Source organism: Spodoptera frugiperda, chromosome 9 (genome assembly GCF_023101765.2).
Source record: "Spodoptera frugiperda isolate SF20-4 chromosome 9, AGI-APGP_CSIRO_Sfru_2.0, whole genome shotgun sequence".
NCBI classification, from domain to species: Eukaryota; Metazoa; Arthropoda; class Insecta; order Lepidoptera; family Noctuidae; genus Spodoptera; species Spodoptera frugiperda.
Window position 1 is genome coordinate 10,244,313 of NC_064220.1, and position 27,863 is coordinate 10,272,175.

The following is a 27,863-nucleotide window of genomic DNA, read 5'->3' on the forward strand; positions in this document are numbered from 1 at the left end:
TCCTAGATGTGCAGTCTCTTTTGTGCCTTTGAACTTAAGTCATTCTATCTCCTGCATTAAATTAATTTATTTCATTAAATGCAAATAGGAAATTGGATGATATCGTTTTCTTATTTTAATTTCGATTTATTTCGTTTCGGGATCCAAGACAGATAGAGACAAAGTTGTTCATGTCCCTGGGATGCGCTAGTGTTCCGGGTTTTCAGATTGTATTTACTATTAGTACCATTAAAAAGTTTCTCAATATCAATGTCGATCGATTGGAATTCGATTCAAGACCCAAGGTTCTATTTCAGAAATTCAACCACTCAGGAAGCTTAAAAGTTTAATGTTAACCTATTCCATTATCTCCTTTTATCCCTCCATTCAAATACATAAGTCGTGATCTTAAGTTCGAATCTCCAGAAGAACCAACTTCTGTCAAACTCATTCTTTGCAGTCATTCTCTTGACAAAATTATTGTCATACACTTATAAACGATCTGTTAATACCTCCAAGATAGTGATCACTTAAGTCCACAACAAATAACTTGAGCCCGTATAACATAGTGAAATAGTATCAAGAACATATATAAAAAAAAAAACTAGAAGATAAGACGACGTAGGTACTAGTAGAACATGTTCTACGACCAGTAAATGACCTGCCTACTCAATATTATTATTGAACTATGCACTCCAAAAGGTTCCGTGGCCTTACTTGCTACTATGTTTATTGTTTGCCATTGTTTTTTAGTGAGACAGGTGCGCAGCCGCACCGCGCTTGCTCATGCGCCATGCGCCAGTCTCCTACCAACGTGCGCCGGAGTCGGTCGCGCGCCGCCCCAACCGACCAATCACGTGAACGTATTCAAAAAAACTATCTAGTGTATGTGTTGTGTTATTAATACATAAATTTGAATAATAAAAAGTGTGTGTGAATATTGTGCTGTGCATAACCTATTGGATATTTTTGGTTTTTTGTAATTAAAGGATTATTTTCGGTGAGTTTGTTTGTAACTAGTTATTATTTTAAGCTTGTTTTAATTGGATGTATTTTATTGTTATGGTCGTGTCACGAGTGCTATTCAGAGTCCGTAATCTAACATAAAACAAACGTAAAGAGTTCATTCGTCTGTTTGTATGCGCTAATCTCCGGTAGTGCTAATCCGATTTGGATTTTTTTTCTGTAGAGATCTGATAGTTTTAATCTCCAGGAAGGTTATTATAGGACATTATTATACTATAGAAGTCCGCGTATTAAATAATTGTCAAGGTTCTATAGTGACTAGAGAACAGAATACATATATCATACCTCTGTTTTTCCTGCAGTTTCCTCAGGGACTTTTCCTGTGAGGATATGATGTCTCTACATTTCGTGATTTTGTTGTGATCGTTTTGTGAACCTGATTGAAAAAGAGTAACCTATGGAGTTTCTTGTTCATTCTTCTCCATAGGAATCTAAACTTTGGAACGAGCAAATAGCTTCATTAGAGGACTGATCGACAGAGAGACATTTATTTTTTAATATTATAATATTTGCTGTGACATACAAAAGTCCCTTACCGGTCAATTTGAAATAAATAATTTTGATTTTGACTTTGACTTTGAGATCGCCAACCCGTCTTAGGTAACTGAAAAGATTGTGACATATATCTTCTTAAATAGAGAAGGTCCATAGTCTTGCAGTAGTGTCACGGACAGTAAATGATAATGATGATATTTGAATAATAATAATAACAAAAAACTAGTTTTTTCTTAAGGTTAAATATGACAGTATTATAAGGAAAATATTTTTCCTTTAACATAATTACTTGTTTAATTATTGTAGCCATGAATAGTAGACAATTATTTTTATGATGTCAGTATCGTCCTTGTTTATAAATAAATTGTGGAATTGATCTCAGAAACTGCTTTGATGGTCAAGTGTTAATGGAAGTGTTTTAAAAAACTGCTTTAGCGCCATTTCGTAGTGGGATAAGATTTACTTGCAACGGGAAATGTATTACTTGACGGGATAGTTTTCTGGGTGAACAGTAACATTTTCCCAGTCCGGAGTGCTTTCCGGACCAGGCAAAATGTTACTCGTACCGGGCAAAGCGCTTTTCGCTTTTACTACATTATTCAGTAATAGCTGTACTGGAATTATGCTCGGTATGCTTATGGCAATAGACTTCCTACCTACACAGCACTCATAACTGTTATGAGTCATACCATAACAGGTGGAAAGTGGGTGCAACAATGTGAAGATACATCTGTGCTTTTTGTTTTATTTTTGGGGGAAAATCATCCAGTGACTTCTCCCGCCTTGGGTGAGGCTAGAAGGAGTGTCAGACTCTTACTGACTTAAAATCATCCCGTTCATACCCCCCCTGCTTTTCGAGCGTCCCGGTAAACTCGCTAGGTAGTCCGTATCTCTGGATCATGCATCAGCCCTACTGGGCCCCATTTATGGTGGTCTCTGATAGCTCTTTGAGACGTGTGCTGAACGCGATGCGTCGTACGCATGGGTCTGGTTCTGGTTGGGTGGCGAGCTACCCTTGCTCGCCGTCCGCAGACCCGCAACACACCTGTGCTTACCTCTTCAAAGATTTAAAAGTTGTGACGATATCTTACGTCATGTATGTTATGATCTCAAGATTTTATTGTTTATCGTTTACGTAAACAATTATTTGACTTTCACAATCAAGTTTTGTATAAACTAAGGTTAGAAATAACCGATTATTAGATAATCATATAATTATATTATGACCCGATTTATCGATGTTTTGAATAACTATCGAGTTCAATCGGTTTTGTAATAATAACAAGAATGGGGTATTGTTTGTGATTGTGTAGTGGGTTCAGTGGTTGTTAATGCGATTGGGAAGGTTACAGGTTCCATTTTAATTAGAGATTTTGATTTCCTAAAACAGCATTTATTTATATAATTTTTCATATTCGCAATTCTTCATAGTAGCAAGGAAAATAGAGCTATGCTTTTCACTGTATACTTGAAAATTAAAAATTCCAATTAGATTGATCAAAAGTACAACTGCGAAGGTTACAGGTTCGATTACTAGGTAAACATTATTTATATTTTTATTAAACAACTGCCTGTGTACAGACTGTATATACTTATTATGTCTAGGTAATAACCGTGATGTTACATTACCTTAGTTAAATAAAAACTACAATTAATTACCATTATGAACTTCACGCTTGCTTGCCTTGAAAGCGTAAGCAGTGCTCTAAAAATACTTCATTTAAACAGAAAATTGAGGGTTAGTACCTAACAAACATAAAAGTCGTAATGGCTCAGTGATTAAGGTGTCGGCATTTGAAATTAAAAAGGTGGGTTTGAAAAACATGTGAATTAGTGCCTTCTTTATAATTAATCATACATTAAAATAACTTTATGCTTTTTATTCCCAGAGGGGTGGGCAGATGTGTATAAAATGTCACACTCAATTATTCCATTTCCTTTATGGTTATAGGTTTTATCTTTCATATACAGTGTGACTTGTAATTCGTCGCATTCATCTCAGGAGGTGATATTATAACCAATTTCCTATAAAATTAGCCTTGAGGTTTCTTGGCCGAATGTGGCTAGTTTCTGAGATATTTGGTTGGATTTTTTGACCATAAACAAAAATAGAATCAAAGAATCGTCGTCATCATCATCTTTATCATCCTCATCAGCCTATACTCGTCCACTGCTGGACATAGGTCTCTCTTGCCACGCAACTGAGCTCGGTCTTCAGCTCTACGCATCCAACTACTACTAGCTAGCTACCTTGCGTATATCGTCACTCCACCTAACTGGAAGGCGCCAAGAGAATAGTTCTTCGAAATTCCTTTGTTCATCCTGACTATAAAATAAAACAATAAATATCAGTCTTTTACACTTCAAAGGTTCTCTGCCTACCCAATTACCGAGCTAAAGGTCGTTTATAAAAAAAAACGATCAAATTATATTCTTCCTATAATTCGAACCCAGGATAGAGACGTGATTATAGTCCAAATAACACATAACGTCACGACTTTTATTGTTTAAAGGAGCAGAGCACATAACATTTTGTAGAAAACCCCGTGAACTACATATATTATAGACTGCACGGTTGGCACGGTGGCTGGGCAACTAGCTGCCATGCAACGTGTAGAGGGTTCGATACCCACAAGCGTCGTGTCGGTGTCATGGGCATGTGAAATTGTTTGTAACCGCACCTAACGACACAAGAGAAAACCCTAGAGTGGGGCAATTTTTTAAATAGATTAATTAAAATAAAATACTCAATGCCATGTTTATTACATTACTAACATAGGCTAAGAACAACTAACAAATTATGGAAACAATAATGTAAATTTATGCGGTGTCTAAATAATCTTAGAAAGTACATTACTCTGTCACTCGGAAAAAGTAACATTGGTATTTGCCATTAGCAGGTTTTGAACCCGCACTCTTATGAATAAGAAGCGGACATCTTAATTATCAGGACTTCATACAATAATAATTGCATTAAACAAGTTTTCTGATCCAGCGAGTATATATTTAATATTATGTTATATATAATTTTACATAGATTATACAAACTCTGTCTACCCCTTTTAGAAATAGAAGGCGTCATGCATTATCAAGGCGTGCTATATCATTATGTATAGGGTGCTTTATTTTTCCTTTCCGACCCAAATGAGGGTAATTTGAGGTAATTATGATGAATGACTAACTGCGTTAGTCGTGTGACCTTGGGTAAATTCTGTTTGTGTTATAGAAGTGGTATAAAGTATTTATTTAATGTAGTTTTTTCTATATCGAAGTGCTATATTTTATATTATATAGTATATTTATTGTACTGTGTTGCTGTGTGAGTTTAATTTGCATGTTTTTGGAAATTACCAACAGTTTTTTATTTTTGTAGACTTATACAGGAGAATTGCGGACTACCTAGCGGGTTTACCAAGGCTCCGGCTCGAAAAGCAGGAATATGTGGTTTTTAGTCAGTAAGAGTCTGATATCTCTCTCGCCTCGCTCAAGCTGGATGATTTGCACAAGTAAACGCTTTATTATTCATAGGGATGTTCCATTATAAAAATAATGTTTGACGTGGTAACTAAACCTGAAATCAGAATACGAATACTTCACCAACAAAGTCCAGTAGTCAATATTTACCGTCTTTGCCAGTTTTTGGAGAAATATTTTAGCTTTTAATCCACTAACAACACAAAGATTTCACGGTTCATAGATCTCACGATATCAATAACTCTGTATATAAGCAAAACACACAAGGCTTACCAACATCTACTTATATCTACTTACCTACTACTATACTATTATACGGATAATGGTTATATATACTATAAATATATACTATTTTCTATACGGTGTTTACACAAACACATAAATTAGCACACACACAATTAAATCAATCAGACCAAGGTGATGGATAATATCAAGTATCAAGAAAATCCCGCGCATTTGAAATTGTAATTCTCAACTTGAACATAAAGTTTCTATAGGTATTGAGAGTAGTATCTGTCAAGTTAGAGTGAACTATAGGCTGAATACACCCGGTACCTTTGCCAAACGCTTTGCGACGATTTATTCTGTTACTATCTTCTGCCAGCGGATTTGCCCGGGTTTTCTAGGATAAAAAGTGTCCTGTGTGTTATTCCAGACCATAATCTACCCTTGTTCCAAATTTCATCCCGATCTCTTTAGTCGTTTTGACGTGATTGAGTAACAAACAAACACATAAATTCACAAAGTTTTGCATTTATAATATTAGTAAGATTTGTGTCCAGTTTCAATAATAGGTGAAATTAATAGCCGACCTGCATCCTAAATTTCTAGATAGATCGAAGTTTTTGATAGAAATTTTATAGAACTAACAATATAAATAGTCTAAAATCGATGTCAATGCAAAATTTTTGGATTTAGATCCGAATCTGTCTGAGGATTTGGCTACTAGAACTAGAATTTTGACATACCTAAAGATAATGTGTCAAAATTCCGTGTTTTGGTAGCCAAATCTACTAAATAGATAAGACATCATAATATACCAGCCGTTCCGGCTCGATAAGCAGGAGTAGAAACGGGGTGGTTTTTAGTCAGTAAGAGTCTAACACTCTCGCCTCGCCCAAGGCGGGAGAAGTCATTGGATGATTTTCCTCACTTTAAAAAAACCTGCAGATTATGTCGAACCTTTCATTTTATAGAGGCTCATAGTCCAATCGTGTCCTGTTAATGAAAATAGTTCCCATAAATAGTGTTACAAAATAGTATTTAAATAAATATTCCGATACCAAAAGAAGATAACAATTTAGCTATCATTATACAAGAATGGAAACCAAATTGTCTGGTTCTTAATCTCGGATCATATTAGGTTTTGCCTTTAGTCATTGCCTTAGGCATTTGGATTATGCAACACTAGTCATTTTAGATATAAACCTAGGTTCTATAGCAATATCTGTATTGTTGTTACTTCCTCCTGTGTCGTGGGTGCGTTTACATCCTCATGACACCCAGACTTGAAACAACAATTTGTGGATTACACAAAGAGTTGCTACTTGCGGGAATCGAACCCGCTACACTTTGCGCGCTACCAGTTGCTCAGCCACGACGACTGTATAGTAACTAGGGACATACTCATTCTTCTCATCATTTGGTTAAATAAAAAAAACTCGATAGAAAGTAAACGACACGTATTTTTGTGAGAGTATGTTCAAAAATAAGTAATTTTTTGAACGTAACACACACGACATCGCATTATATTTCTCAAAAGCTTACGATTTTATTAACGCTGTCATGCAAGTCTATTGCCACAACAGGCTTGCATGTAAATAATATGTAACGGTATAAGCCTATTTCCATGGGTATACCGAACACATTTCTCCAAAAAATCCTAAATAAACCGAACAAGCCATTTATTGCTCAGTTCAACAACAGTTTTATAAACTTATAAAACGCATCTCTATCAACACTAACATGGATTAAACTTTAAAAGACACAATATAGTTAATGACAATGCAGTCCTTATTACATCAGTAGGTAACAGGTGCATATAACAAGTGGAACTAGTTAGGTTACACTACTATAATGAGTCACCTAGAAATATATCGCAAAAACCGTACACTTGAGTTATAAACTAGTTTTATATGTTTAGAACTGTTTGTGTCACATCTATAATATCTAGCCTTTAGTATATCCACCACAGATGGGGCCTAGTAGGGCTGCGGACTACCTAGCGGGTTACCGGGGCTCCGGCTCGAAAAGCAGGAGTAGGAACAGGGTGGTTTTTAGTAAGTAAGAGTTTGAAATTCTTGTTGTGCCGCCCAAGGTGGGAGAAGTCATTGGATGATTATCCCCCTTCAAAAAAGGCTTTATTATATGACGTGACGACAGTAGAGCAGCAGAGTAGTGGATATGACTTGTGTTTCGCAATACACTTACCTCTTTTGACATGGGATTTATCTATCGAGAAGACTATCGAGAAGGGAATGAGAAATTCTATTTCTTTAAAGGTCTATAATGATTTTACTAATTCGGAAATCAAATAAAATATTCTTTAATCGCGTTGACGACACACTCACCACCACACCAAACTATTATTAGCAAACAATATTAAATATTTTTATTAAAAATGAACTTTAAATAAACGTTTATTAGAAAAATCTTACATAGAATTTATGGTTATACCGCGGGCTAAACAATAAACAACTATTATAAAATAACTATTCACATAGACTTGTCTAAAAATACGTAGACAGACAGACATAGACATGGTAATAGTAATTTTTCCGTGGGCGTTTCTTGTGTCGATTTTATTAAAATTATGTATTTGTGTTCTTAAGATTTTGAAGTGTGAATGGGACTATAAATCATTGTGATTGCTATTAGACTTGCTAATCAACGATCTAGTGAACTTTGTTGTATTAAAGTTATTATTATTTTGGTTTTGAGGTTATTTACACGGCTACTGATTGTCTTTTGCGGAGCTGCGGACTACCTAATGGATTTACAGGGGCTCCGGCTTGAAAATCAGGAGTAGTGATGGGATAGTTTTTAGTCAGTAAGAGTCTGACACTCCTTCTCACTTCGCCCAATGCAGGAGAAGAAATTGGAAGATAACTCAAAAAAGTGGTTATGTTTTCGTCGATTTGAGGAAATTTGCCTTCCTTTTGACTTTGATTTCGCATTTTACGGAAATATTTGGACTGTATTTTGAATAAAATTGACCTATCTTTCTTGGACCTAACTTGCGCTACTCTTAATCCGTTGAAAACTAGTGTAGATGCTTATAAAATTCGTGTATCGAACTCATAACTAAAGTCCAGTCTTCATAATCGATCAACAAAAGCAATCTAAAAACAAATGAAAGTGAAATCAACCAGTTATTTCCAGTTCTATAAATATGACGAACGTTATAATCTATAGAAAATAATAATCTGATAGTTTCAACTTTAATGGATATTGTTGTATGGCAGTAAATTATATTATTATTGTTTTTATAGTAAAGCTGATTGGAATAATTATATCATTGTAAAAATAGACTGACTGAGGACGGGCGAAAATATAGCGTGATAAAATTTAGATATATTATAGAATAGCTAGTTCCGCGCGGTTTCACCCGCTCTGCTCGGCTCTTATTAGTCGTAGCGTGATGTTTTATAGCCTATGACCTTCCTCGATAAATGCACTATCCAACATATAAATAATTATTAAAATCTAGACTAGTAGTTCCGGAGATTAGCGCGTTCAAACAAACAAACTCTTCAGTTTTATAATATTAGTATATATATATTGGAATTGTTGGAAAGAATGTCATTCCACGCATGTTTTTCAAAATAACAATCGTAAGACATACTAAATTAAGTAAAGAATTACGGTTTACTCACGTACATTAATGAGGAAAAGCTCTAGAGTAGGCCTGCGCGACGTGCTCATGATAAAGAGTCCCTCTGTATGAAACTAGTAGAGTTTTTCTCCATTAATGTAATGAGTAAACCGTGATTATTTATTTAAAAAACTTCAATAAATTAATTAATTTGTCAGTCTGTCCATCAGCGAAGCAAGGTGCTTATGCAAACGCTTTATCGAGCTACATTTCGGTAGCTAATGTCAATCATTATTAAATTAACTATATTATCATAAAGTTATCTGTCTAGACCAGACCTCCTGCAGTTAAAAATTATTTAGTTCCAACCAAAATCTACCAAAAATAAAATGAACCAGAAATGAACCTAGAAAATTATATATATTCGTTTAATTTTTGACATCTGGCCAAAGAATATTTATGATAAATATTTTTGCATAGCATTTATTATAATGATTATCATATAAATATAGATATATGTAATAATGTGACATAATAATAGTGCATAATAGCGCTATTATGTTGCTTGATTGACAACCAAACGGGTGATTGGACAATAGAATTGATTATATTACGAGTATATTGTTCGTTTCGTTAGTAATTCGAGTGGAAATAGGTATCTTATTACTATATTATTATTATTCAATCTTGGTTTGGCTTTAAAGAGATTAACAAAATTTACTGAACCTGGGTCTTTGGAAATAATAAATTATGTGATTTCTTTGATTTTAGTTTTCAGTTTTGTTTTATTTGTAAAGTATACTAATTTTAAGCATTCTATTAAAAAGTTCCTTTATCACAATTTGTCTGTCTATCTGTGTATTCTCGCAAATCTCTGAAATGGCCGGACCGATTTTGAAGAGGTTTATATTGGTAGATAGCTGGTGTACCAAGGAGTGGAGTAAGGCTACTTTTATTTATCACCAAATCAAGCGAAGCCGTTGTCATTAGCTAGTCCGGAATAAAACTGAACGGACAATGCAAAAAAATATTTAATTTGAATTACCATTTTCAGAATTCCTCTAGACAGATTCCTTTTAAGTTAGCTACTATGTGTGTATGACTGTCAGACTTTGAATAAAAATTACCTTTATTTAAGCCATAAGCCATACATCACAAACGTGTATCATGTAAATAGACATTGTACACAACTTTGTACATCAAAAAATTCCAAATTTAACCAAACTGGAGTCTATAAAACAGCCTAAAACTGGGAAATAGTTTCCGAGAACATGTTTATTCAAGTAATTCAACTACTGGGCCGCTGTAGGTACTCGTGTGCATCATTACTCGCCTCAAAACGTGCTACAATTTGGAAATTCCATTGTCAGTCGCTACCATACGAGTTTTGTTTGAATTATCTATTTTAGGTACGTTGTGTTTTTGAAGCTATGCTATGGGTGTAAGAGGTTGTGCTATACATTCTGGTTTCCGATTTTCTTCCTTTAACTCTTATGTTTTACGTATTCGATGTCATCTTAACATTAAATAATTTAAATTGATATTTAAAATTCTCTAAAATTACATTAAAAATAATACGTCATAATAAATATTTAAAAATAGAAAAGCCGACCAGTGTCGACCAGTAGTTAAGGCTTTAGAGACAGAAACCTTCTCACAATGCGGGCCTTTTCCAGGATAACTAAACTTCTACTAAACTGTATTATCTTGAAAATACAAATTATAATTAACACAAATTCATTTTAACTGAATTCGATAATTTTCGTAATTGCGTATATTTAATATCTGCATTTCCAAAGTCCCATAAGCTATGTTATAAAGTGTGATTTATTATTCCTTATGGCTCATAGCAACTGTCATAAAAATACTTTCGTTTTAAATCTAAAAAGAGACTTATTCACTCTCCCTTTAGCGTCATTCAGTAACTTCAAAACTGTAACTGCTTTAAATACCTAATTTATCGCTCTTTTTAGAAGATTTTTTTCTTTTTATGTGTCATTTTTCTTCACTTTTTAAGCTATACTTAAATAAAAGCATCGCATAGCTACACAACAGGACAACAATCATTAGCAAGTGCGCGGGGGTGATGCGCGTGAGTGGCGGGGAGTGGGAGCGGTAGTGAGCGCGTGCGCAGAATGTTAATGTAGCGTACTCTATGGGCTATGACTCTATATGTCTACTCGCTACTTTATGGTACCTTATACTTGTTAGATAAGGCCAACATAAGTGCACTAGTGTACAAGTGCCGTAATGGTCATAGTTATAGTGATATGGTCTATGCCTCTATGGTGTTATACCATGTTGTCACTTTATATTGTGGACGGAAATGTTTACTCTGATATTATATGCTTTTCGAGTGGTTGGTTTTTTTTGTGTCAATAATTCTATCTGAGACTGAATGTAGAGTTAAAGTACATACATATTAATATATATTTCAAGTTTATTTTAATCTATACGCACCTCAAAGAGCCGTCAGACTATCACAGATGGGGCCCAGTAAGGCTGATACTTGATCCGGAGCTGCGAACTACCTAGCAGGTTTACCGGAGCTTCGGCTCCAAAAGCAGGAGTAGGAACAGGGTGGTTTTTCGTCAGTTAGAGTCTGACACTCCCTCAAGCCTCGCCCAAGGTGGGAGAAGCCAATGGATGATTTCTCACCTTAAAAAAGTTTATTTTACTCATAATCTATTTCATCTATGACGTTTTTATTGTTGATTTATTTATCTATTATATTATTTGTCAATGTATCATGACATTGCATTATAATTTTAAAACATCAATATTTATCCATTTTTAAATGTATCATGACAATAAACTAACGTTAGTTAAAAATAAACTAACATTATCTAAGGCTAAGTACACACTATCATTTTTTTAAACTTAAAGTTGAAAACATAACAAATGAGATGTGTCTCTGCTCACCCACTTCCTTATAAGCGTGAAGGCCTCTTCCGTTATGTGGCTGAACACGTTACATTCGACACACGAGTACGATAACTGTTCGACAAACTTATGAGATTATTGAATTTACTTATTTGACCACTTGTCACCTTACTGACACACTGCTACGGCGGATGAAGAGCTTTTTTAAAGATTTCGTGTTAAGATACGAAATGATATGATATCATAAATTAATTAAAAATCACGGTTTACTCTACTAGTTTCGGGAAAAGCTCTACTAGTTTCGAGTCGTCGCGCAGCCTACTGGAGAGTCCCTCTGTGGTTAGAAACTAGTAGAGCTTTTCTCCATTAATGTCCGTGAGTAAACCGTGATTTTTTAGTTGATTTAGAATGTCTCACGATAGTTTTTATATAAGATATTGATATTGTATCGAGATTCCCACTTGATAATTCTACGTCATATGGTGAGTGATTATAACAAGGTAATACTTGGTATAGTAGTAAGGTTGGTTTTCGATCGCTGAATCGGTATGTGAGATTTTTGGGTATTTTCCGCTTTTTTGTAATAGTTTGAGGTTTGGTATTGCTTGGTATTGCGTGTATCTAATATATAAAATTCTCGTGTCACAGTTTTCGTTGCCATACTCCTCCGAAACGGCTTGACTGATTTTGATGAAATTTTTGTGCTTATCCGGTATCTACCTATGGGAATCGACAAACATCTATTTTTCATCCCCTAAATGTTAGGGGTAGTACAACCCATTTTTTTATTTTCCGCGGACGAAGTCGCGGGCAGAAGCTAGTAAAATAATAAAATTCCTTATTTTCTCTTTACTTTATAATTAAACATTTTTGCATTGAACTGAACTGTATAGTCAAAGGCCTATATCAATACAGTTGCTACATCGTCATCAACTACATTCATTTTTGATCTTCAGTCGGACACTTTACTTGTCCCTATGTCAGAGCAAAGAGGTCACGCATAAGAAACGTCAAATACGACCAAATATGACCATATTGACACAAAGTTGCAACTTACAAACAATCTCCCACAAAAAAAAGTGTAGCTATAAAGTAGAAAAAAAATGCAACTCATTTAATATTTTTACACGACTTTCCTTTTTAAAAGCAAAGCGTGAATTTTCGATAATATACTTTAAATGTCATTCAATTAGGTCTTATTTTAAACGAAGTGTAAAATTACGTTATAAATTATATTCGTTGCATGTTGCTGTTGTTTTTACGGTCTATAATTTGCATGTGTCGTATTTTTTTACAGTTTGTTATCGTTAAAAAGGGTTGACAAAAAAAGAAAAACAGTAGTTATAAGTTTACATGTAAGAGAGCTATGCTTTAACACGCATGTGCTGCCTCGACCACAGTGATATCACGGGCTCACAGAAACTTAAACTGGCGTGAAACAACGGTTGTGTTTTGTTTCGCCGTAAGTTTCCCATAACCGTATCCAATGTATTCTTAACTTCTTTGATGCTGAAGGTATCCATAGGCCGCGTTGATTGCTCGCCAAGCTTAGCATTAGAGATCCCATGCAAGTAAGTCGAGCTTATTGCTATTGGACACAATTTCAGACTATTTTTTATTTTTCTATTCTAGTAGGTACCAATACAACGTACCTCCAAAAGGCCTCAAAAGCCCGGCAACGGACTTGTAACGCCTCTGGTGTTTCGGGTGTCCATAGGCGGCAGCGATTGCTTACCATTAGGTGATCCGTCTGCTCGTTTACCGGCTTATACCATAAAAAAGTGCACGTTTTAAGCCAATTAGGACTATACTATCTACTTACAATTCTTTCTACCAAATATAGAAAACATAACAAACGTAACTTGAAAAATTTCTAACAATAAAAAACTAAAAAGGCAATATGGCGCTTGCGACGAAAGAGGCTGGCCAGTGGGCGTGGTGAATCATACCCATAGTACAAGAGAAAGTGAACTTTCCATTTTCTAATTGTTTTACTATTGTGTGTTAAACGGGTAAATAAATTAATTGCTTGCTTGCTAATTCTTTGGCATCGTTACTTGTTAGTTTGTAATTAAACGGTTCCTTAATTAGTTAGGCGCTTCTTTTAATTCGTTTCCTTGTTTTGTTCAAAGTGCGTAAATGTAGTTGATGGAAAACCATTTTGATACACTAGTTAAAATGATCAAATAACTATGTCTGAAAAACTTAGTTATGATAGATAATACCTTTGAGTAATTGCTATTGGTCTTTTCGTTTCGCTCGTTACATGTACTTTCTAAGATTATTTAGACACCGCTAATAAACGGTGAAGGAAAACATCGAGAGGAAACTTGGGTTGTTATAAGTTTGAAATCGCCAACCCGCATTGAGCAAGCTTGGTGACTAATGCCCAAACCTTCTCCGTGTGAGAAGATGCCTTCGGTCAGCAGTAGCTTAGGAATTTCTCCTGTTTCGTGGGGCGTTTACAAACATACAATTTCACATGCACATGATATCCAGACCCGAAACAACAATTTGTGGATCACACAAAGAATTGCTCCGTGCGGGAATCGAATCCGCTACACGTTGCACGGCAGCCAGTTGCCCAGCCACCGCGCCAACCGTGCAGTCAAACTTATAGGCTGTTGCTGTGATGTGATGTGGAACAAAAGATATGATATTATATTATGTATATGTAGCTATGAATGGAATCTATCGGAGCCTAAGTAGCTGAACAGTTATTTATGCAACAATATGCCTAAGCGTTTCTTCACATAGCTATCAGCATAGCTCACATTCCTCTACTTTGAGTACTTTACTACATTTCGACACCAGCAATTTATACTACGCTAACTCAAAAAAGCGTACTTTACAGTAGAGGCGTTTAAAGGGAAAAACGTGATAACTTTTACATGAATTAAGATACTTTTTTGAAATTTGGTATGCTTAATATTTAATTTATTCATTGTAATATCTCATATTTATATTTCCTTAATTATTTCTATTTTTTGATTTAGCGCAAGTTAGCCGTATATAAACGTAATTCATCAAAAAAATGTTACATCTTATACACGTCTAACTTATGTTAGCGTAGTGTAGTACGGGAGGTCGTAGTGCATGATCAATCATCTGATGTATTTTTCAATATTTTTATAAAGAACATGTACTTACTTACAAAAAGAATAGTCCACGTACCATTAATAAACTAATTAATACGTTAACACATAAGTATTTACTATGTAAAAGTCGCTAAGTCGTTCATTTTACAAACGAACAAGTATACACACGAACGCACTAAACTACGCTAACTATGAGTTAGTGCAGTGTTGCACTGACTTTGACCAAAGTGATCCCCGCGCACACTCCGCTAATAATAGTTGGCGTAATATAAATCGAGTGATTTCAAAAAGTACCTTTACTTAGCGTTTTATAAGATTTGTAACTTTCTTATTTTTGCATATTTCTTCTCAATTTTTTTTATGACGTATGTAAACACACATTTTAAGCAACTTGGCATAAAAAAACGTTTTTTCCAAATTTCGAGTTAGCGTAGTATAAATTGCTGGTGTCGATTTGCTAATGTCTTTGAACTATGCAACTTCCTATAAATTACTGTTATTAACTTTAATATATTAGTGGTACCCATTAAATCAACTTGTTACCTAACACGTGGACTCTGGTTCAGATCCCGATCAATTAACATGGCTATTAGTCAGATACTTTAGTATATAGTCAGATAGTTTAGAATATCTTGAGAAATTAACAACGTTTTGCTAGCAAGGTGGTCTTTTACTGAATTTTTTAAACATTCCAATCCTTTTGGAATCCACCAAAAAGCCTAAAGGATCAATTTGGTTTACATTTTTATTATTATTCTTAACAAACACACGTTAATTTAAATTCCAGGTCGACATAACCTAATAGTTCCCCCAAGGAACGTTCTGGAAACTTCATTGACAAATACAAAAGCAATTTTGGGACCCGAAAGACTCAAGTTTCATCGTTCTTCCTTCGCCCGCAGCAAATTTCACCATTCGCAGTTATTCGTATAGTGGAGCCCAATCAATTCTTGCTCAGTAATTGTCGAGAAAGAAATTTACATACGCCGCAAGCATCGGTTTCTTTCATCGCGAGTTAAAATGTTCTCGTGTTAATATGTGTTGAAGATAAATCGTGAATTTCCTAAAGATTGGGATGCCTTAGGCGAATCGTGGGCGTTTCCACTTCCCACTGCTAATAATGGATGGGATATAACTCGCAGATGTGACCGTTCTTTGATGATTTAAGGATAAGTTTGGTATTCTGCCTACTATTTGAAGAATTGTTAGTTATTATTATCCTGATATAATTTTATCCTCAGAAAATAGCAGGAGTCTCATGAAAAGTACGTAGGTATACTTATTTTTTGTTGATTTTCTAAATCTATTGAACTTTTGAAAATAATGCCCATTTTTACCAATCTCTTCTAAATTTTAAGACAACCCTTAGCGAAGATAGGTGACATTTAACGACATTTTTATTTTCATCAACCTATAGGAGACACCTAACAGTATAAGTAAGGGTTTAGTTTAGGTGTTACCTCACATTAAGTGACTTTTAGGTAAGAGATAGTTATGAAGTGTCGTCTGTGGAAAAGCAGAGGCGGATTCTAATATAAACTAATGTTACAATTTACACCTAAGAACATGAAATATCACTTATCAAGTAGAAAACAATAAAGTTCACGACTACCCGTCAATTATTATTTAAACAATAAGGTCATAAAATGCTATAACTGGCAATTAGTATTGACTGTAGTAGCGAAGTGGCAATAAAGTCTTGGCAATCAAATACAACTTCAGCTGAGGACAGAAGGTTCATTTTGCTTTGACTTAGGAACAGAACGTTTGTTTTACTGTGTATTTGTATATTGCTCTATGGGTATAGTAATTAGAAGACATTTTTCTTATGTAACATGACATTAAGGGGGATTTTCTACCAAAGTTGTGCCATATAGCTATGCAACGAAGATGTACAAGCTAAGCTGTGAAACTATGAGCTGTGCTATGAGGAAGATGCGCAACTCGAGTATGCAATGCGTCGATAGTAGAGAAGCCACAGCACGGAGTCTAGAATTGTGCCCAGTATATTATGGCAATAGGCTCACCCTAATTAACACAATTTGAGAAAAGTAGGTGTACACTGTACAGTGGCGTCACGTGCTGTATTTTGCACCTCTGCCTACCCCTTTGGGGATAAAAGGCGTGACGACGATTAAAACTTTCATAATTTTATTAATAAACCGTACTTAAACTTCTGCATGAAAACCTTTTTTAACATTTAAACCACTTTTTTTCGAAATGGCACCAACTTTTGTAACTATTTGTTCAACCATAAAAGTGTCACTAAGCTTCGTCCACGAGAGCTGCGCTTGGGCAACACACGTGTGTGCTTCACATATTAGCGAGTCTATAAAAAGTAACGTGCGCGTAGGCATAAAACAAATATGTAGTGGTCATTTACATTGTACTACTCTTTGGTGGAGGTTAGTAGGACACAATGCGGCGCAGTAAGGGCTATGTCAGACTCGAAATTTTAAAGGAATATCGGGATGATTGTAGTTTTGGGCACTTTTCCTCAAAGGATATATAAGGGATATGGATATTATATTAATATTGGTGGTATGGAACTGGAACCTGTGAATTTCAGCCATAGTTTATTTGCATTTGATTTTTAGAAGCATTGTGCAGAGTGCACCTGCCTTCTTTTGGATTACGCAAAGGCGGTACACTAATTCTAAATTACAAAACACAGATACTGACATAAATGTTATCATATTTTTCATTATTGGTCATTGAATTACGGATTTAATATGTTACATCTTTCCTGATCTTCCCACGAATAACTTATAGCTCGGTCAAAATAGACGAAATTAAGTCGCAACCTAGACAAAACAAAATGTCAGAAATCACCATAGATTCCACTGATCGATAGGGATTTTTGACATTTTGTTAATAATGATATTAACTATATTATATTATTAACTACATCTAATAGGCATAGAGCTAATATTTAGCTCTATGCCTATTATGTAAAGGTTGAATGTCTATCATAACCGGGCTATTTTTCGCTTTGGACAATGGTTTTAGCTCAAAAAAATATTCTCAACAGCACCCAAAATTTTAGTTACAGTTCTCACATTTTGTATACTATTCCATCATGCAAGATCATCAAAAACAGAACAGTAACCAAATAAAATCGAATACTCGATTATTAAAACTGCATTTATATGAAGCAAACTTTAGGTTCCCCATACATTATACTGCATCACGTGTGTGGTATCGTTCCGACGAGATCTTGATACAACCATCGATCGATATTTTACAGCAGCGCTTGCCAACCTTTTGTTACATTTTGTTTTATAATACTATTTCGATAATATGTATTTTATGAGGGGCTGTTGTGTGTTTATGGTGTTGGTTTAATATAATTATAATTGTGTAGTTTTTTGTAATAAAGATAACACGCGAGGGTAAGTAAAGTAATTTATGTTTTACTGGTTATTATTAATTTAACGAAAACTTTTGGTCATAATATTGATTGTCATAGTACAAAATTTCCAGACATCCAATACACATGGTATGAGTTTGCTTAACGTTGAAAGTCAAAACGAGAGCGCATTCGGCGCTCTGATTTGTTGGTTTATTCGAGCAGTCCAAAGGCATACTAAGAAAGAGTACTGTAATATTATACTTAATCACCGAAAATCTTTGTAATGTTTTCTCTGATGTAGAAATTGAAACAGTTACCCATTGTAGCACTAGAAATCCTTTGGCTATTTACAAATAAAAAAATATAATTAATATATAGCGAAACTAAATAAACCGATACCGATACCAAAATGTTGTTCACCCCTGGCTTGCAACAATGTCTGCCAGTCAGGCTCACGAACGTAATGTACGTCGATATTATGAGTGCATGCATCAAGGATTTTTTAATTAAACATAAAACGAACCTGCTGTAACCTACATACTGTGATGGGGGCATAAATAACGCCTTTTATGTCTTGAGGGGGTAGGCAGAGGCTATACTCGTATTTATTTTATATTGCCAATTTTTTAAGGAGGAAAATCATCCTGTGACTTCTCCCGCCTTGGGTGAGGTAAGAGGGAGTGTCAGACTCTTACTGACTAAAAATCACCCCCTTACTACTCTTGCTTTTCGAACTGGAGCCCCGGTAACCCACTACGCAGTCTACAGCCCGAAGGCAGTCCGTAACTCCGGATTCTTATCCCAATGGGGTCAAAGAAACCCGATCTTACGGGGGCTTTGCTCATGCGATAGAACATATTATCTTCATAAAACTCCACCTAGTAACCACTTAATCTGCAAAAACCAATCTTATCACAATGCAATAAAAGTAACTATTCATCTACCTATAACACAAAATGCTTAGATAACAATAAAACAAATTAAGATAGTGAATAATCTCTATAATTCAAGTACAATGGCTACTGTATTTAAAACCCGTTATTCACCGATGCGTAGCTTTTAATAATAGACATGTATCAAACGAACTAATAATATGTACAATGGTGATAAAGAATAGATACGCTTTAGAAGATAAATGATGAAATGAAATACTTAATCATTAAATGATATTTATTTCTTTAAATAATGTTAACACGTCAATTTCTCACTTCTCTGAGAAGAAACATCGAAAGGTCAGTCTCTTTTAAAGTTCAGATAGAGTTAAATAATATAGGAGAACCGTGCAAGTTTTTTTTTATGGTATAAGCAGGTAAACGAGCTGACTGATCACCTGATGGTAAGCAATCACCGCCGCCCATGGACATCCGAAACACCAGAGGCGTTACAAGTGCGTTGTCGGCCTTTTGGAGGTTAGGAATTTAAGGGTTGTTGGGGATTGAGAAGACTGAGTTGGGCCTCCGGTAACCTCACTTACTAAACCTTAACGCTAGCGTTGTTTCACGTCGGTTTTATGTGAGGTTATGGTATCACTCTGGTCGAGCCGGCCCATTCGTGCCGAATCATGGTTCTCCCACACTTCATTCTTATTTACACCGACTTCTTTTTGTAAGGAGTCTTATTTAAAAGAGATCAAGCTCTCTTTTTGGAAAACAACAAAAGCATAACTTATAGGTATCACATAAAACAATTTAGAAATAAATCAAGCTTCGAAAAGATCTCTAAAAACGGTTCTTAGAGGATATTAATCTCAATTACTTAATGAGAATTTGTTTTTAACCGAAACAATGGATAATTTGACTGAGAGACATGTTCCGTCGGCAATGGAGAGTTATTTAGCGTTTGTTAAAATACATCGCATTTTATTACTTAGCGGTTTACGTCTTTTTATCTAGCTTGCCGAGGCTAACAAATGGATGGGTGACCGTCACATTAAGCACACTAATATTATACATGTGAAAGTTTATTTATCCGTCAATAACGCTGAAAGTACTGAACGGATTCTGGAAAAATTTAATATACATACCTACAGGATATAAGCTGACTTGGGTGATAGGATACATTTGATACATTTTAATTGGGTGATAGGATACATTTCAACCCACGAAAACTTCTACTAGACTTCGCAGATACGCCTCAGAGCTCTATCATCATAATATGTAGGTGTAATATGCACCAAAGTATTATAATCTATATCTACGCATCTTCTCATTATCACACCATATTTTATTGTGTATATGTATCAAAAACAGCCGAAATTATACTAACCCTATATTATTTTTTGTCAAAAATTCCATTAAATCAACTACGAAAGCCTATTAAGTTCTAAATCATGTTCCAAAAATCCGCTTAATCCATCTTAAACAAGATTCACACCTCCAACGATCAATCTAATCCATATAGATAACCAAACGAAAAATGTGCGCGTACGCATATTAACAAATCGTTGTAAGCACGCGCGAGGTCACGATTCCGTTGACCTGTTCCATGAGTCATAACTATACGGTATGACGATTTTATATTGCTAGAAAACTTTGTTATGGAACTAGTGTTTTGTCCCGGCTTTGTATGGGTGCTATTCTTAAGTTTTTAAGGTTTTTTACTGTTTTTTTTTCTTAAAAACTTTTGCTTTGACAATAAAAGGGTCACTAAAAATAGTTGTGTAATATTTTGACCAGCCATTTTCGACAATAACGCTTAGCAACACTTTTAATTTTGTCGATCGTTTTTTTTATTTATTTTTTACTTTAAGTATATAGACTACTTACTACTGTTGGGATTAGGATTCGGTAGGTTTGCTTTTGAATAATCACATCACATCAACCGCATATATGTAGAGACTAGCTGACTAGAAGCCTCTTCTCCCACGGATAAGGTTTGAGTTTTACGTAGAAATAAGTATGTAAGCTGTGGCTTGCCTTGTGTTTCGTTCCCTTAAATTCCTAATCCCCAAAAGGCTAGCAACGCACTTGTAACGCCTCTGGTGTTTCGGGTGGTCATAGTCGGTGTTTACCTCTATTGGTGATCTGTACGCTCGTTTACCGCCTTATACCATAAAAAAAATCAATTGAAATACAGCTATAATATTGTTAAACACTTCGAAAATAAAACAAATAATATCTTATATAAATAAAACCTGTATCTTAGTGTTTATAAAGGAAAACTATCGTAGCTTTAGTAATCGCAGTTTGCAATAAATGTGGAGTATGACTGTATAAGTGTATAACCGAAGGTGCTACTTCATTTAACACCGTATGACGTCATAATGCTATGCCTGTATCGAACGTACTTCTATGGAAATGAGTAGGGGTTCCAATTGATTGTGGTGGCTCGGGATAAAAGGGGTCAATGACTTTAAATAAGATGTTATGAATAAAAACTTAAAAGTAACTGGCATTCTTAAAATAAACTTTCAAAATGTCTCTTTACGATTCATTACGATATTTCCAAATAAATAATACTATACTCATGCCAAAAAATATCTGTATTATAAAAGAATACCTACTTATTTTGGTTTTAAAAAGGTTTTAATTAAACTTCTTTAAACGGGAACAGCCTTTAATTTTCTTTACCGCCTCATTTTTTAAGTCAGGTAATATTCCTAAAACTTTCTCCTATGTCTGAAAAATACTATGCTGAAAACCATATTACAATGGGTCAAGCTAAACGCGAGATAATTGCGCACACACATACATACTCAAACAAACTGAGAACCTCCTAAATTGTTTAAGTGGAGTAAAAAGAACAAAACTTTCCATGATTGTAGTATAGTATAGATTGAATTATAAAAATGCTATCAACTAACACGTAGGTGTACAAAAACGATTTTTCATTAAGACATTTATGTATTTCCCCAAAAGGACATAAAAATCTTTGTAAAACATACAAATGTAAGCCAAAAGTAGCTTTAGATTATAATTCTGAACATTTTATGATTTAATTACTGCTTTGTAATTTATATTCTTTGGTTTTCCAATAACATTTGATACGAATCCGTTCCATTTTATTACATTTAACATATTTCTGCTTGTTGTAAATTTTAATCGCGGCTATAAAATGTATAATGAAATGTAAAATTATTACTTATCTTTTCATTTATTTTGATTACCTAGCTGTTATATTGATTTAAATGATCATAAAATAGATTAAATTTTAGAATGAATGGACGAATGTTTACTTTAATATTTTGTTATTTTCATTCAAAGTTAGTCTTTAATTTAATGCAATACGAACTACTCTGGTTTTGATGTTATCGTGTATAATTAATAATAAAAACGACTCTATAAAAGTTGAATATATTTTTGTTCCCACTCTCTACTAAAAGAGCAATTATAAAATGATAGTTTTATTCAAATTATCATAATATTTGTGTGTAATTTAGGTCGTTGTAACGTAACTTAATGCCACGCCTTTTCTATCCTCGAAGGGGTAGGCACAGGTACACATTACAACAACGAATTTTTTAATGACTGCCTCGTTGGTTAAGTGGTTTCGGGCTCAATTCCCGGGTCGGCCAAATTATTTTCTTTTTTCGATTTTTCGAAATTTCTCAGTAGTAGCACGGAGTCTGGATTTCCCAGTATATGATAGGCTCACCCCCTATTACATGAAACTTACAACACAAATGGTGAAAAATGAAAAATGACATTGTACAGTGGCAATCTAGTTCGTCGCGGAGTCTAAATCAGATTCATAATACTTATGTATATGTATTGTGAGTGGCTATTTTATTTTTTACATCCGAATTCCACACTATACATGATAAAACATATGGAGATCAAATATTCTAGCTGTTTTTTACTTATGCTAATAATGGAACTTATCCCAACAACTGCTCAAATCAGACCAACCCTACATGTATCTATGATTTTATTAGTATCTAAGAGTGGTCGTGTGAATGGTATGTTTGTTCGTCCGTTTCTTTCTACAAACAGTATGCCTTGCTTAATTAGCTCATTAACCCCTCGTAGTTAAGTGGTGTTCAATGAAAACGTGGTTTCTTCTTGTTAATGAAACAGTTCAACTTGAATGTATGAGTGGTGCAGTTTGGTAGTGAATTTGAAAATACCTATATACAGTTGAGATGAATGCTACTAATTATGTATTCTTATTGATTATTTTAAAATATTAGACACATTTAATTTTCTTACGGTAACGTATATTGATTATGTCTATTAGTCTATTTTTAGTGTTTTTCAATCAATTGGAAATAACTATAGGTAAAGTTAACAAACTTGACTATGACTAAAAGCCTACAATATGCTACCGACATTTATTTTTATACGCCTGACACAATATATTTAACCTCCAATTAATTATAAACCAAACACATAAAAAAATAACACCACATTTAATAAAAAATATACGAAAAAAAACAAAATAATGAACTTAGTAGGTATTTATTCACATATAGTATCGTTAAGATTTTTTTACTGTTACCAATAGGAATTTGTAAACGTCTGCCTCGTTAGTCGAGTGGTTGCAAGAGCGACTGCCAGACAAGGAGTCTCGGGTTCGATTCCGGGTCGGGCAAAGTGTTACTGGGCTTTTTTCGGTTTTTACAAAAAAATCTCAGTGGTAGCACGGAGTCTGGAATTGTGCCCGGTATATGGCAATAGCCTCACTTCCTATTATATGGGAACAAGGCATATTTCTCCCCAATAATTTTACTAATACGTTTCTGATTTTTTTTCTTTGTATTGATTTAAAGAGCATTTTTCTTTTTAGATCGTGATCTGCTATTTTGAGCTACGGATATGTACAGGTATGATATTCTGCTTATAATTACGTTTTCTCGTTTTCTTTTTAACTAAGGTTGATCAGTAAATATTCTTTAAATGGTTTCGTATTTTAAAAACATGAAAATACAATGACGAAAATCTTTCTAGTTTTTATCATTAAAGGCAAAGTCAAAGCATTTATTTCAATGAATCCTTAATTAGGCACTTTTGGAACGTCAAATTGAATTGTCCTTCAGTCACTGAAGTTAGGTGCTCGTTCCAAAGCGTAGCTTCGAATGAAGAAGAACGACAAACAATGTTTTTTTTTACAGTCTCTTTATCAAAATAATGTTCTTATTCGAAAGTAATCCTATTGTCAACCTACTCATAGTTAAAATACAAACATACTCAGAAACTGTTTTATATATTATTATTGTTTTCTATTTATACCTACTTATACAAGTAACGGGCTTACTACTGGTCTGATGTTTTAACTGATTATATATTTTAATCCTTCGTGAGATATTTTCGAGCACAGAGACGAATTCAGCAGTCAGTAATGGAATAATAATTAGGTACCTTCTGTCTTATTCATAACAGATCGACTTGTCTTTTGTTTTATTAATAGAATATCAGAATCAAACTCTTAAAACGATTCTCATGTTTCAAGTGTCCATGCGCAGCTAGGCGATTGCTTACCATCAGGTGTTCCGTCTGCTCGTTTACCGGCTTATTCCATAAAAAAGTTAAAGTAAACATTAAATGAGTAAGGCGGTTAGTTTCACAAGGTTGTAAAGGAAAATAAGCTGCTTCTGATCCAGCGGCGATAACTTATTATGAATTGTTTGTGTTATAATTATACTTGTGACGTAATCAATAATACTTTTACCAAATTACACAACGCACTATTTAATCACGTCTACTTTATTACAAATACTCCATATTTATATCGATAAACCAATAGAACCACGTTTTTATTTACTTAAAACATAATAGGAAGCGTTATTCAAATATAATAAAATATTGACTCGGATTTCAAGTGTATTTGAACTAAGCCGTGTAATTCCGTAGAGTCGATTATATACTTCTATATAGTGGTGTGTGAAATAATAATAAGTAAATATTGTATTTAACGCGATCATGCGTAAATTACGCGTCTATTTATAAAAAGTGTAATTTACGCACTTACTATTTGTATGCTAATGATTGTTATTTTAAGTCATAGATTATTATTAAGTAATCCTTTAAAATGCGGCTTCTTTAAATAAACATCCTTTTCTTTTGTTCTCAAATTATTCTTTGTAAAGATATTTTTAGATTTGTATTTAGATATTTATTTTTGTTTCTAAATTATTTCAGGCTTGAGATATTTTTCTATTCAATTTAAATTAGAATAAAAGTGTCGTTAATCAGGTATTAAAAATAACTTACCTAATTCTTTATTTTTGAAAAAACAATACTCAGAGTACGTCCCTGTACGATAAATAATAATGTGTGAATAGTGAACTCACCACAATGGCTGCCTTTTTAAATTAATTCTTTAATAAAAAAAGTTCAAATCAATTAATTAATTTTAATTTATTGATTACACTTCGTAATCCTTGTCTGTATGTATGTGTGAATCAATCTCCGTAACAAGAAGCCCCCTGTGGCTCCGAACACAGATTTGAAAATGTTTATTTTTAAATTTAATATTTTTTCGCTAATTTGAAGTTGTCACACCTTGTATTTTTAGCATATTTATAGTACATATTAACATACTATGTCACGAAAATGTTAACGTTATCATATTATTACGTTGTCTCCTTTGGGGGTAAGTAGATACAGTTTGGAACTCGCACCTAGCTTCACTGACAGATAGACTGACGGACAATTCAATTTGACTTTTCATATATCATATGTATGTATATGTACTAGTCCATAGCACGCATCTTTCTACTGTAGAAAATGAACATAGCTCAGGGTCCCTTATCTAACGATACTTAGATATGTGTACCAATAAAATGATATGATCAGTGAAACCAAATGCATCCACAGCAACGTAGCATAGCACACCTCTGGAACAAAATGTTCTGTTTTAATACTGTACTTAGCTTTCTTCTCCCTAGGGTGCTTTGCCACCAGAGATGTTCTATGTAGCTGTGCTTTAATACGAAGATATAATAGCAGTGAAACTATGTGACCGTTTCCACTGATACTAAGCTATGTAGCTGTGCGAGGTAGATGCGTAGTTCGAGTGTGCGATATATCGATAGTAGGGAAGCTATCAAAAGCGCACATCCATAGCACGCATCTTTCCATATAAAAATTAATATGAATATGATCGGTGGAAGCCAAACGCATCTAAAGCAACATAGCATAGCACATCTCTATAAGAAGAGCAGCCTTAGACTATGTGACTTTAACATTAAGGTGTAAAATTGTATACGGTAATTAAAATACTTTTTCCACAACCCACTTATCATTTTATCTAGATTAGCATAAGTGATTGCAGTGATTTACGACGTGTATTTTATTATATAATTAAACTAAGAAAATACATTAATGAGCTGGTATATAGTGATTTATGTGATTTTTTATACATTTACCTAAATAAGGCAAGCTTTTAGATTCTTTTTGAATCAATTTGATCTAATTTTTATATTTATTTAAGACAATAAACCGGATATATGTGATTAGAATTCTATGTCGAAGAGGTTTGTCTTATCTTTATAGATTCATTCCAACATTAGATAATCTATATTTCTTTGTATATATTGCTAGATATATAATATGTTAGGAGCAAACTCGAAATGGAGTACCTACGTGGATTGTTTGGTCGTAACCTCATAGATGGGGCCCAGTAGTGCTGATGCCTGATCTGGAGCTGCAGACTACCTAGCGGGTTTACCGGGGCTCCGGCTCGAAAAGCAGGAGTAGGAACGGAGTGATGTTTATAGTCAGCAAGAGTCTGACACTCCCTCTCGCCTCCACCAAGGCGGGAAAAGTCATTGAAAATTTTTCGGGTATCCATGGGCGGCGGTGATCGCTTACCATCAGGTGATCCGTCTGCTCGTTTACTGGCTAATATCATAAAAAAAGAAAAGGAAAGCAAGCAATAATTCACTACTAATCCCAGAACCAAGAATCTAAAGCCTAATGTAATTTAAAACGCCTAAAAACTTAAACAAAAATCCTAACTACAAACAAAATGAAACTTTAATAACATTAAAATCGTATCTATAGGAAAAATCTTGGAAAACACCATTAAAATGTATTTTTACTATAATTTAGGAGTGATGGACGGCTCGTTCGATAGCTGAAGGAAATGCCATGAATATTACATGGCGTTTCACCTAAATATGGTATAATGTAAACAGGTCAAGTTATAATTTTGTGTTGTGGGATGCCGTTGTTATGGGCTCGACTGGCCTCAGCTCTATTTTCTAATGAGTGAAAGTTTTGTATGTATAGGTAGGTAGGTAGTTTATGACTTATTGTTGCTGTGGTTGTGGTTTTAGTTCTTAGTAAAATAGGGATGCAAAAAACGCAAAAAGGTTTTAACAGAGAGGAGTGGAAGGAAGGTAGGTAGGTAGGCCTTTGCCCTGCAGTGGGACGATCATGGCTGAAATATAAATCTAAAATAGGGATGATGAAGGGGTATGAAAATTAAAAATCTATTTAGTTCATCTAAAACATAGGTACGTAGGTATAAGCAGATTATCATTTAAACTAGTAGAGCTTGTCTGTGAGTAAACCGTTATTTTCAATTACATAATTTAGTAGGAAGATTTTATAATTAGTTTAGAAGAATCAAGCTGCGGACTACCTAGTGGGTTTACAGAAGTAGTAGAAGATTGACAGGAGTAGGAACGGGTGGTTTTTAGTCAGTAAGAGTCTGACACTCCCTCTCGCCTCGCCCAAAGCGAGAGAAGTCATTGGATGATTTTCCCACCACACAAAAAAGACTCAAGAGTTCTGGTCAACACGATCCTAAAGACAATTCTGATAACAATTAACATTTCAATAAAGCTATTGTTGTCACC

At 34.4% G+C, this 27,863-nt stretch overlaps 1 protein-coding gene across 4 annotated transcripts in view; it reads left to right on the forward strand.

Annotated features, from left to right (window-relative positions):
- Positions 1 to 764: 764 nt before the first annotated feature.
- The window catches only part of LOC118271303 (apoptosis-stimulating of p53 protein 1), a 119,136-nt gene continuing 92,037 nt past the window's right edge, over positions 765 to 27,863 (forward strand). For 2 of the 4 annotated variants that reach the window (XM_050696094.1, XM_050696093.1), the window contains exons 1-2: positions 765 to 979; positions 23,846 to 23,882. The gene's annotated coding sequence lies outside the window, so the exon portion shown is untranslated. The remainder of the gene's footprint in view (positions 980 to 23,845; positions 23,883 to 27,863) is intronic. The other 2 variants (XM_050696097.1, XM_050696096.1) reach the window with 1 other exon arrangement.